The sequence below is a fragment of the Cygnus atratus genome, chromosome 4 (genome assembly GCF_013377495.2).
Source record: "Cygnus atratus isolate AKBS03 ecotype Queensland, Australia chromosome 4, CAtr_DNAZoo_HiC_assembly, whole genome shotgun sequence".
NCBI lineage: Eukaryota > Metazoa > Chordata > Aves > Anseriformes > Anatidae > Cygnus > Cygnus atratus.
Genome location: NC_066365.1, coordinates 43,109,255 through 43,119,435, shown reverse-complemented (window position 1 = coordinate 43,119,435; position 10,181 = coordinate 43,109,255).

Genomic DNA, 10,181 nt, shown 5'->3' with positions numbered 1-10,181 from the left:
AGAAATGTTAGCCACAACAAACTGAGATCCTGACAGTCTCACCGTACCAAGCTGCTCATGTCTTTCTTCCTTCTCATGTAGTAATATTCCTAAATACACGGTAAAATATTACAGTGTAATTACACAGTGGATATTTGACTGGAAAACTTTCCCTCACCTGTAATATATGTCTAGCTGCTTGGTTAATATTGCCATTCAGGTACAATTTAAAATCAACGGGGAAAGTTATTCCAGAACCTACACAAGAAGGTCACAAACTCCCTTTGAAAGCCCTGATACTTCCTTTTGTCCGCTCTTATGTATCTGATTACAAATTACTAAATCCTACTGCTATATGAGAACTTTTAGATTCTAATCAGCACTTTGATGAATGTACAGCACAATAATGCAGATGAGTGATGTCACCCTTTATGCATACAGCAGCATGCATGGACAAAATCGCAGAGAAGCCATTCAAAAGCACTGGGGCCTTTGTGATCTAGGAGCTTCCTTTGTAATCAGTCCTGACTGTAAATTATTGCCTAACAATTAGGCATTGTTAAAACATCTAATTAAGCATTTAAAAAAAATCACATAAATAACTAAGTGTTCTGCTTCAAATGTGACGAGTTGACTTTACGATGATAAAATAGAATGAGAATGTGGAATAAGGAAATACTACAGAAATTTGCTTGAATAAACAAGAAGGAAACATGAGTAAATCCCAGTAATACCTGCAAATTAAATATCTCTTCTTTGGCATTTAGGCATTAGGTAACGTCCCAACATTTTGTGCTACCAGAAAGAAGACTTTTATTAAATGAAGCTGAGATGAACATCATAACACTTTCTCATGTAAGGAAAGAAAATCAGTGTAGATATCTGCTAATAAATTAGCAAAATAAATCTTTAAAAGTTTTTGAAAAATCTTAAAAGGTTGGGTGTTTTCGTAAAAGATAATGAAACTGGGTCATTGAAGCAAAAATGGTAGTATAAATGTAAACGTCATGCTTTTTTTTTTCTTCCCCTGATGATATCTTCCTCAGATCTTTTTTAGTCTGTTTACCACACTTATATTCAGTCTTTTCATTGGCTGTGAAAACACTGTAGGATTATTCTTTAAACTAAAAGCTATGCTGAAGGGATATAAGGATGCTCTGAGTTTAAAAAGGGGAAGGAAAGCTGAGAACTGCCTTTCTGCTATCTTTTCAACACCAGATGAGGTCCCAAAAGGGACAAGGTCTGTCTCTTCTTATGTCGTCTCCATATTTCTTTCCTGTGTGGTTTTGCATTATAATGTCAATATTATTTTAATGTGAATTATGAGGGAGTGACTTTTTTTTTCTTTTTTTTTTTTTTTTTTTTCTCTAAGTATAAGCCTTTAAACTAAGATGATTGGGAAATTTTCTGTAAAAAGGCCCTTACTGCCACTTTGCACTGTGTATGGGTAAAAGTGTGTGTTGGTCTTCTGAGGCTTCCCATGCCCATGGAAATGATAACAAGAGGAAATGTAACCCGAGCAAATGTACCAAAATGCTGTGTAGTGCAAAGCAGAGGGTTCTCTGCAGAGGTGCTGGGAATGGAAAGCTGCTGCCTTTTAGTAACCTTCCTCCTTTTCTCTGCCAGGGATTGCTGACAAGTTTGTCTCCAGAGCTGAACAGATCTTCTATGGTACCAGCTGTGGTCATAGTTATGTGGTTAGTGTAGTTTATTGGCAGTTCAAGAACTAGAAACCAGCTTCTGCACTGATTTAAAATTAACATATATCCTATGATTTTTCAATCCCATTCTTTTTGTGTACGTATATGTATTTATATAGCTCCAGTTGTCTCTGCTGGTTTATCTGGGAAGTCCATTATTCAAACCTAATGCTTTTGCCAGCTGCAAATAGGTTCTCTTTGCAGTGTGTCACTTTCCATTATCATGGGCCGCTGTCTTTTCAACACTTAAGAATGTCATGTCACCACATGATTAACATTTAAAGCAGTTGTACGCTGCTTTTAGCAGTGAAAGTCAGAATTACTTAGGTAGTCGGTTCCCTTGTTGATTGTAATATGGGAAGTCACTATCCTCTAACTGGACAAATTTCTTCCAAGTGAGGCTGAAGTAAATACGGGTGGTAACACAGTATCAGTTCTTTTCATTCCCCCTCCTTCATTGTCTTCCTTCACTTCTAATATAGCTGATGCACTTCAAAAGATCATGACCATAAGATAAGCTTTAAATAGTCTCCAGTTATTTCTAAAGATATAAAGAGAGTCTGAAACATTGGAAGAGGTCGCCTTCAATCTGTATAAGTATGAAAAAGTCAGTCATTCTAGCCCAGTTGGCCTTTCTTTATTCATTTTATGCCATAAAGAGAGACATTACAATTGCTTGGAAGGAAGGTTTTTTTATGATCAACAGCAGAAGAAAAGGATTTAGAATTGTTAATATGCTGCTTGAGTGCTTAGCCATCTATATTTACAGTAATTGCTTCTGGAAAAAAAAAAAGTCCTTTTCCTGCCAACATGTAGGAAAAATAAAGGCTGATTGAATTAAGTCTGGGAACCAGTTTGATTAGAAATTGAAACAAATCTCCTGGGACTCTAGGAACCCAGTTCATTCATGGCATTCCTTCCATACTCTAATGTGCTTTAATGCTTGATACTGAACAATATGAAACGCTAGTTTCTGAAACCAGCTGTTGTGGGTTTGGTAGTTTGGAACCACATTTCAAGAGCTGAATGTAAACCATAAATACGTGCGAAGGCAGGCGTTTCAGCTTATTCCTCCAGGTACAAACCAATGGTCATTATTTCAAAAAAGTTATTAAAGGCATTAGAATTATGCCTTTCACTTTCTGAAAGACAAGCAAGAAGTGAATGGATAATGCCATTATTCCAGTGAATGATATCATACAAAATGTCAGTAATATATAATAACATAGATAAAACATAGGACTTTTAATAGACGCTTGGAGGCACTACTTATCAGCATTTTGGTGTTTTCTGTTTCCTGAACTGAAGTCCAGTGGCATTTTGCTGGAACGGTGCAAGTATTGATTCGGAATCTGATTTAACAAACAAACAAAAAATAAATAAAATAAAACAACACCATTTCTGTTCTACATTCTTGTTAACAAAAGTCAGACCTTAAATACCTGAAAAATCAAGACCCTGATTTCTCACTTTTCCATCATTCTTTAAAACTTGTCAGAGATGCTTGGATATCATCAAACAGGGCTTGGGGCTCTTTGCCTCTAGCATCTCTCCCAGTGCAAACAGGAAAATGACTTTCTTGTGGCATTTTGTGTGCCATAGCTTGTGAGCTGAAAGCAACAACATCCTTTGATTACTAGACATAGCAGCTTGCTTCACTTCCCCACTTCCTTGCTCCTGTTACTTCTGCTCATCACAGTTAAATTAGGTCAACTCTTTGGGCTGTCCCTGACACAGTTTGCAGTTTGAAGACTCATATATCACAGCCTCACAGCTGAGGCTTGCAAGGATGGTGGTAAACACTTCCTAACCCACACCAGTGTTGTTGTTCCTAGGCTTTGTGATAGTGTATGCAGAGGCAGAAAAACTGCTCAGGGACAACAGGTCTAAATAGTGAATGTTGTGGATTTCTGGTATTTTTGCCCATTTTGTGAGTCATGGACAAAACCAGAAATGTCACATGTGAAATTGTTCCACTAAATAGTAGTGGAAGTATACAAGCACTGAAACAAAGAGGGATGTTTATGGTGTATTTATGAATCACGGGTTAGGAAAGGAGTTTCTCCTCTGTCAGGCTTAGAAATGGACACTCTACTTTTGCATATTTTTTTTTTCCAGAATAATAAAAGTTTCCACGTATTCTTCTTAAACAAAAGTTGTGTAATACCAAATATATTGCACAGGTAGCTCTGTTTTCCAAATACTCTTTGAAAATGACAAATTAACAATGATTATAGTTTTATATAATGTATAATTATCTATTATTTACAGAATAAAGAGTGAACAGTGAAAGTAGAGGTCATGCCATAACATGCAGTACATGAACAGTTGGAGAAGAATACTTTTTTATGTGGCCACTTCTTTCATCATTCGGAAATTGTGGGAAAATATTTCTAAAATACAGCCTTGGAAGGCATTATATTTCAAACTGAATTTCTTGAAGCAGACAGCACAACAACTGATTAACATTGACTTCATTTAAAAAAAAAATAAATTTTAACTCCTGATTTTTGTATCAGCTAATTGTTGTGGAGTCTTGTTGAACATAATTTTTTACAGGATTTTTTATGACTTTTGACATATAAAATATGTTAGAACCAAGCAATGTAAATGCAGCCCACATTTTGGAAAAAAAAAAAAAATTATTTTCTCTAACTTCATTGTGTGATGGAATAATATTTGATAATTTGCAAAATGTTGTTAGTCAAATAAAGATATGTAAAGAATTGTATGCAGAAGCAGTGCAGTAATAACTTGCATACAAGCATTTTGTGCAAAGACAAATAAGAAAAAAAACAAACATATGGTGCAACCCAGAATTATAATGCATGGAAACTGTATATGTACTTCTGAAAAATGTTTTTATAACCTGGCTTCCTTAGGGCAAATTCATCTTATACCAGGATGATTTACTGAAGGCAGATCTATATATCTTCTGCCTTAGGAACACAAAACTTCTTAAAAAAAAAAGGAGGGGGAGAGCTAATCTGAAGCATTTGAATTATAAATGTTTACAACTCATTGAATTTAAAAATATGAAATTTTGCAGTTAAATTAAAGAAATAAATACAATAAAAAGCTGATGAGCTAACAGGTTCAAAAGAAAGTTTACCAAACGTTTTCGTGACCCAAATCTGTGGACTGGATGAGGCAGATAAGGGGAAGAGGGTGATGCATAGTTGATGTTTCAATCTATTCTTGTACATTTTCTGTTGTTTCTGTTTCATTTAGATGCATGTTTAATTAGATCTGCATGCTCACTTGGACTCTGCATTTTTGCAGGCACTTGATGTTATGGTTGTTGGTTAAAACCTGCAGAATACCTAAACTACATACCTAAAAGAGCTTAAATGATTTTTACAGGGTTTTATGGTAATGATTTCAGTTTCAGGCTTAGGAACAGAATGGATCCATTTATCACTGGAGACTGAGCAGGAAGGAAAGGGAAGGGCAAAGAGGTTACACTGGCAGTGGAAAGGTAGGCAAGAGAAAGTGGGAGAAAGCATCAGGTGTAGAGGTATGGAGGGATGAGACAAGTAGAAATGAAGCAAAAAAATGCAGTCAAACACACTGTTTTTCTTTGCTTTAAATACCCTATAGGCAGAGCAGTCAACAGGCAGACAATTGTACCACTGGGCACTTTTGATTACATTAAGGTGTCAGGCAAGCTTTGCTGTCCATGGTTTATGGTATCAGCTGAGCAACCTGAAAGAATAAATGATATAATTTGTGATGTGACTCATACAAGAAAGCAGATAATCAGTAGTGTGCCATAATACAAGTGAGAAAAAGACAAAATGAAACTCAAGGAGCAGTTATGGTAGACATTGTATTTCTGCTGTCTTCTGGATATGTTTATCATATTATTATTATTATTTACTAATGTTATCATATCACCTAGTGACAGAAATTCAATGCTCAGAGCCAAGATACTAGGCAAAACAACCTAATGCTTATGGCAGTTTCTTCCTTTGCTGGTTATTAAATTGTTTCTGTGAATGAAAATAATGATAACAAGGAGAAATGTACACCATGCTGTGACAAATTTCCTGCCGCACCATGAGTGGTCTGCATAACTGCCTCTTGCAGCTGTAATGATACTCTTAGGTGGAGGGAATCTGAATGTGGGCCTTAAGAGTGGCTGGAGTGACCTCCTGAATTGCATTGTTAACACTGAGAATGCAGATGCCTAATTTAGTACTTCAAATTGCACAGATTACTGTATACTGAAAAATGAGAATACAAGAAAAGAGGTCTTAAAGGGCTGGTAGACATTCAAACTGAATTCCACTATTGATTTGCTCTGGGGATATCAGTTTTATGATGAAGTTAAAAATTTCCAAGCTGACCATCTTCATCTTCATTTTGCTGCATGATCTTTTCCGGTGTGTTTGTTTATCAAATTACACTGAAGGGTACCAGAGCAAATTACTGATGCAAATGAAGTGCCCTCATTTTTCCAATAAATGAGTAATAGTAATAATAAAATAAAAGCTATCATCTGCAATTTTATGCAGAGCCTTGAGCTATGTTTTTCTAAAACCTTTTTGTTAATACTTTTGTAGGCAGACTTCAGAACTCCAAGGATTAGCTAATGTTATGCCAGTAAAAATGATTCTTGAAAATGACAGATATAAGCAACATTACTACCGGGGATTACGTTTGGTCATATTTTTTTCCATTAGATCATGCTTCTGTGGAGTTCCTAGACTCTTACTGGAAGATCCTGCTAGCTCTTGGACTGTGGTGCAGAATGTCCCTTATGTTCATTAGTAGCTTACATTGGAAGCAGAAGGCTTCTGAGCTTTTCAGCTGTAATTCAACATTAGTCTTAGGCAGGAAAGCGAAAATGTATTTACTGAAAGTAAAATATTTATTTTGGCCAGAATACAATTTTTGGCACTGGTACTTATGCCTTTTAGGTCAAATTTTGGTAGTAGGCTAGTAAGCCTGTGATTGCAAAACACAGACCAATTTAATAAAAGTTCAGTTAAATTTCATTCCTCTTGGTGTAAATCCAGAGTATTTTGCAGAAATCCGTTACCATCTGACTAAACTTTCGGTTTCTAGGGTCTGCAAGTGCACGCAGTATCCAGTGTTATCAGCCCAGAGTAGGTATATATTTAGTTTCTCATTAGACAGTAAAGACAAAAAAGCCAACCCACTTTATGATTAACTACAAGTATAGTGGCAGCCCAGCAATCCTAAGCAGGTGACATAAGCTCGTGTTACTGATGTGAAAGTTTTCTGGTTTAGTAATAATGACCAACTGTAACAGCAACAACAATAACAAGAATATCCTCCAGAGGAAAGTGAATATTAATAGCCCTTTTACACAGACAAACTGAATCCAAAAGGTTAAATGACCCATCTAGCACTCCCGTGTAAGATGGAAATGAAACACGTGTAGACCAGTGATGACTTATGCCATGTGCATAGTGTTACTAGTGACTTTTAGATCAAGCTTTGCTGTACTTACATATTAAAGCTGGTGGAGGTAATCAAACCAAGTCTGAGCACTTCCCTTCCTTACAAGATGAAACTCCATGTGCTACACAAATTAATATAGTAAAGAACCTTTGTTTCATTGCACTCAAAAATGTTTTCTGCATGTATGTAATGGGGTGTCTTTTTCCATTTTTTTCTACTTTGTTACCATTTTCATGCTTCCATTTCCACGAAACAGCTGCTAGCAATCTGACCTTTGATGACTCAGAGAAGACAGTGATCATTTGGAGTCCCTGACAGTTAGTCTCCATGTTTTCCAAGAGACTGTGTAGGCAGTAAGTGCTGAGATTTCACATTGTGGTCAGCTGCTAGAGAAGTGTGAATACCTGAGTGCTGGGCCATGCAGAGTTCTTGTCACTCCACAGAACTGTAATCTTATCTAGAGAATTCACACAGATTTTACTCAATCCAGAATTTCAACCCTCTTTTCAGTGTCCCAGCCCTTGGGCCAGAATTTCCAATTGTGATTCCCTGAATTGAGACATTAGGAACTGGAGCTAGATGCTTACTAGAGTAAACTTGCTCTGGAGATTCTGAGCACGCTGCACTGACAACGTCAGAAGCCTAATGCAGATTTTTGCACACTCAGCTGTGGGTGCCTGAATTTTGCAGCTAAGCTTATGAGTTTTGGTTTATGCTTTTAGATCTGGCCTATGCTTTTAGATGTCAGAAATGATTTAAGCAGCTATTAGGCCTGCAACAAATTGCAGTGGAAAGATCAACTAAGCGTGGAGAAACCAACGTTCAGATTATACAAGGGATATATTATACAGGGACCACTTGCATAGCAAACCTGTCAATGATTTATAAAGTGTACAGACATAGTACCAAGGGAAGTCTTGCTCAAAACAATTGGTTACTCATTACCACGTTGTTTCAATGATCTTCTCATCTTACTGAATGTACTGGACAACAGGAAAGATCTGCCTATCTCTTTAGCACCCGATGACTCTCGGACAACTTTGTTGCCCTCTGTAAATTAATGTCAGCCATCCTTCAGAAGTATAGGACTGCTTACTGAAGTACAATGCCTGTTTTATTTGAGAGTTTTCTGGGAAAAGGTTTAGAGAACATCCATATCAAACAATTGCTGTACAGCAGTATTTGTACCTCGAAGAGTTAGGTCAAGAGTTTTGGATCAAAGCCTAGCTGAGATCCAGAGACTGCATACATCATGGGGCCCAAAGAGAGAAGCATTAAGTTTCTTCCTTAAAATTGGCTGTTAAATGTGAATGCATCATCTTTTGTGTTATATAAAATCCAAGCTGAGTGTTCTGCATTTTCTTGAGGCAGCAAACTGTTGAACAGATGCCCCTTCATTTCAAGGTCTTTGGATCAGGCTCTTGATGAATTCATTAAACTATATATTCATTGTAGGTGGTGAAAAGTATATAACCTTTCCGGGAGGGAAGTGGTCCACTCCATAAATAAATCTACCCCTGTAAATTACAAATGTGCTAGAAAGAAATACCTGGATCCAACAGTGCTGTAACTTGAGCAAGGCAGCTGTTGATAATGGTAGCTTTGGGAAGGAGGTTGTTCACAGTGGAATGGATGAACGTTACGAAGTGCCCTGATGGTCTAAAAATCCAGGCTGTACTGGATCGGGGGAAGAAGTAAATTCCAGAATGAAGGTCCCTCAGGGAAGAGGACCTGCCAGAATTTCTCTTTTGCTATATATTGAGCTCCTGTCTGAGCATGAACAAAGATCAAAACCACTGCATTACTACGCTTCCACAGAGGCCTAACAAAATTTGGAAAGTTTGAGATTGTATTCTGAGAGGTCATCTCTTACAACCTGTATCCTTTAGAAGTCAGAGGATAGACTCTCACAGAAGACTCTTCCTAGTTACTTGCTCTACTAAATACCAAGTCCATTGCTTTCTGTGTTGTTTGCAGTTCCTGATGAACATGAAAACTGGCTCCAGCTTTGGAAGCACTGCAGTAGTCTAAGGAAGAATTAATGGTGAGTTTCCTGTATCCATGTTGACCAGAAACAGAAGAGAACTCTGTCTTTCTCACTGTGGTTTTCAAGCCAGTGACTATCAGGTGGCAACTAAGTTCTTAACCGGATCTACATCCGGTAATTTTCAGTTGACAAATAGCAGATGTGCTTCAATGGAGAAGGGTCAGGTATAGTCTTTGCCATAACTTGCTAGAGATTTTCCTCACTTTGGCTTTCTGTGGATTACACCTCATGTGTATCCTAAACGCAAAGCATCACTTAGTCCCTAATTTAACCTGTGACTTCAAACAAACAAACAACCCCCTTCCCCAAAACCCAACCCCATTCTCTGCTTGCATTTTCAAGATTTCAGCACTTTATTACTATTATTATTTCCTCTCGTTTCAAATGGACTGTTAAACTGCATATTTTGGTTCTAAATGCGAATGCACTTCAGACACCATTCCAAGGCACAGTTTTCTGACCTTTTTCTTAGTTGCAGCTTGTTCATGGTATCATTGTCAAATTCATTGGCACAGGGAATTGGCCACAACTGGCTTATTCCACAGCACTTGCTAGAGCAATCAGATGCCAGTAAAGAATGTTTTATAGCAGTGACAATGTTACAGCATCTCAGTGTTTTGTGTGTTTTTTTTTTTTTTTTTAATCATCGGGCACAGTCCAGTCATAAGCATGTTAGAATATAAATGTAATCTGTGTTTGTGGAAAAATAAATATCCCAGCTAAGACCTAGGTAAATCCTGCTCAGTACTGACTGTGACCAAGGTATAAGCCAGATCAAGTATGGAGAAACAAATATTATCCCCGTATAATGTCATATGACAGCTGTACTGTATTAAATCTGTAAGGGCATTACATTTGGGTACCAATTCATGATACAACCAGTTTGCCAAAATCTATTAATTGCTACCTTCCTTTTTTTTTTTTTTTTTTTTTTAAGTTGGGACTCTCCCTCCCCACCCTCTCCCAGTAACTGTATTTTGATCCTGTGGAAACAATTCTGCTCTCAATGAACCTCTCAGGAGCCC